The sequence below is a fragment of the Delphinapterus leucas genome, chromosome 2 (assembly GCF_059928025.1).
Source record: "Delphinapterus leucas isolate spDelLeu-1000000601 "Yukka" chromosome 2, BTC_Dleu_Yukka2, whole genome shotgun sequence".
In the NCBI taxonomy this organism is placed as follows: domain Eukaryota; kingdom Metazoa; phylum Chordata; class Mammalia; order Artiodactyla; family Monodontidae; genus Delphinapterus; species Delphinapterus leucas.
The window spans coordinates 52,978,101-52,981,354 of record NC_143130.1 but is presented as its reverse complement, the minus strand read 5'-3'; positions in this window follow the sequence as shown (position 1 = coordinate 52,981,354).

The following is a 3,254-nucleotide window of genomic DNA, read 5'->3' as shown; positions in this document are numbered from 1 at the left end:
AGGTGTGCTTTGGTGGCCTTCATCCTTTTTGTGTGGGACTCATTTTGAAAGGACATTTTGTCCGTGTTTCCAAGACTGCCCCCGGAAGGGTACAAGGCACCAAAAGGGAGATCTGTGCTCTGAATGGATATATCTTCTCCTTCAGATGTCTGCTCTGTAATTAATCTGTACCTTTGCTCTGGATGCTGTAATAAGTTGAAGCATTTCCCTACAGCTTTTCTTCTTTAAAAAATTATAAATGGAGCAATAAATAAATGGATGGCAGATGGTGAGAGCCAGGTTTCTCACTACTGGGGTGGCAGCAAGGGGAGGAGGTCAGAATGACCCATGTGCTAATGGATTAGAGTTGGAGACTCAGTATGAGACTCTAATATTATTTCATGTTTAGTTTAATCTAGACACAGATATGTGTAAATACACAAGTCAGTATACACACAACATATTTCCTTATTCTGTCAGCTGAGGAGGCCTGGAAGCAATGACACCTCAGTAGCAGCAAGCACACCCAGTACCCAGATTTTGGTTTCTAATAGAATTCTCCAACAGAAAGAACCAGATCTCTTGGAGAAATGATTGCTTCTAGGACTAGGGAGGAGATACAGAAGATGACACTGGAGTATCTTGAAATGCCAGAAAATAAAAAGGAGCTGAAGAAAACCCTCCAAGAACCAACAAAATGCAATGATGGGGGTATGTCAAAGGGACCCGGGAGCCAACCGAAAGAACTCCCAATAGCCAAAGCTGGAAAAAAACTGTGCAAAACAAAATAAAGTTGTATTGGATTATAAGCCAAATTATGAAATAAATATACATGCATTCATACTGATACAAATAATGACTAAAGAAAGAAAGAAATGAGGAGAATAGACAAATCTCCCATGCAGAAGAACTCCAAATAATTTATGAAGAAACTCCACCATGAAGGAGGGGGAGCATAACTTCCCACTCCTTAAGCATAGTGACTTATTTTCAAAAAGGAGAGTATGGAAAGGGGTGGGGGGAAAGAGTAACAGTGGAGAAAATTGATAAATTCTCCCTCAACCAAGTGATCAAGGTCAACAACAACAGTGATGTTAGGATGACTGTATGCATCCTTGATATGATGTGACAAGAATGCCACTTCATCTTTGTGATCTTCCTCCCCAAAATGCATTATCCCAGTCTGATCATGAGAAAAACACCAAATTCCAGTTGAGGGACAGTCTACGAAATACCTGACCAGTACATTTCAAAGCTGTCAAGGTCATCAGAAACAAGGAAAGTCTGAGAAGCTCTCACAGCCAAGAGAAGTCCAAGGAGACATAACATCCCTTGTGATGTGGGATCCTAGCTGGGATCCCGGAACAGGAAATAGACATTAGGGGAAAACTGGGGAAACCTAAATAAAGTATGAACTTTAGTTAAAAATGATATATCAGTATTTGTTCATTACTTGTGACAAATGTACAATAATAATACAAGATGTTAATAATAGAAGAAATTGGGTTTGGGGTATACAGGAACCCTCTGTACTCTTTGCAAAAATTCTGTAAATTTAAACTGTTCTAAAATTAAAAGTGTATTTAAGAAAAGGCAAATGAAAATTATAAAATAGTTCAAGTGTAAAGAAAAGTTCAGAAAATAATTGAATAGACACACATGATGTACCTATTATCTTGGCTTAATGGATACTAACATTTTGCCCCGTTTGCCTCAGATCTCTTTTGTCTTTTCAAGAAATATAATTACCAATGTAGTTAAAATTACTCTCTATCCCTTTCCTCTCTCCTCATTCCCAGAGATAATGTCTGAAGTTGTTGTTTATCATTTCCATGCATATTTTATACTTAGGCTACATATGTACATTTCCATTAACAAGATATGCTATTGTTTTTGTGTTAATAGTTACATAAACAGTAGCATGTGGTTATTTAACTTTTGCAAATTGCTCCTTCACACGATATTGGTTGTTAAATTTATCTATGTTGATCACTTATATCTAGTTCATTTATTTTGACCTCTGTATAGTATCCTATTGTAAGTCTAATGCACCATTTTTCATCCTTCCCCTGAGGGACAATTAGGGAAAGTTTTTTTACTGTTGAAAATAATGTTCCAATGAACACTCTTGTATGTGTCTTCCGGTGCGTATGTCAACAGTTTTTAGGGTATACTCCCTATGAGTGGCATCGTTGGGTTTTGCGGTAGGTGCCTTATGGATATTGTCAAGTTGCTCTCCAAAGTGGATGTACTAATTCATCTTCCCAGTAGCAGTGACTAAGAATTCAATTCCGCCATTCATCCCTGTGAACAGCTGGTACAGTCTAATTCTTAATTTTGCCAACCAGGTTGCTGAGTATATTTTCATGCTTATTGGCTGTTCTGGTTTCTTCTGTGAATTGCCTATTTATAGCTATTGCCTTTTTTGTACTGAGTTGCTCATAAATTTCTTACTGAATACATATTTAATTTGTTACAAAGGTAATACAAGGTTCTCAGATAACTTAACCCAATGATGTACTGAGGCGGGCTCATAGGGTCTCGCAAAAGCCAGTTGTATATCTCTTCAGAACTCTGTGCTCAGTGACCTCACATTGGTTGCTTAAATTAGCCATGGTGAAATATTTACACAAGGAAAATTGGCAAGCTCTACAAGTCAGGGCTCCCAGTACCCACCCCATGTAGCCTATTGTTGGACACACAAGCACACCAGTTATCTTAACTTCCACCTGACTCCCACTTGCTTCAACCATCTCCCACAATATGGTTGGTTTGAAAGCAATCCCTGACCTTCTAACTTGACTTTTCAGCCTATTGGAACTGGGCCTTGGACTTCTTTCAGGAGCTATTTCATCAGAGTTTCTATAATATGATACATGCAATATCCTATTAAACTAATACATCTTCGACTTTGAAGCTGTTCACTATTCGTTTAAAGCAAAGGCAGGCTCCTTCAGTGGCCATCACACACAGCTATCCAAGCCCAGAAGTAGACTCCAAATATCCAGTTATCATGGAATTGGAAGGGACCTCAGATGTTACCCTGCCGGCCTCTCAGTCAATCCAGTGCTTCTTTGGACGGTTTCCCCAGCAGGTGTGGATCCAGTCTCTGCATGCCTACGATGATGAGCTCTTTCCCACACAAGGCAGTGCTGCAAGCAGAGCCTGAAAGATAATGCTACTTATTTGTTTCTACTGGAAAAGAAGAAACATTCTTAAAAGTAACTGATATCTGCTTTCCTTCCCATTGGGCTAGCTCTGCCCATTGGAATTAC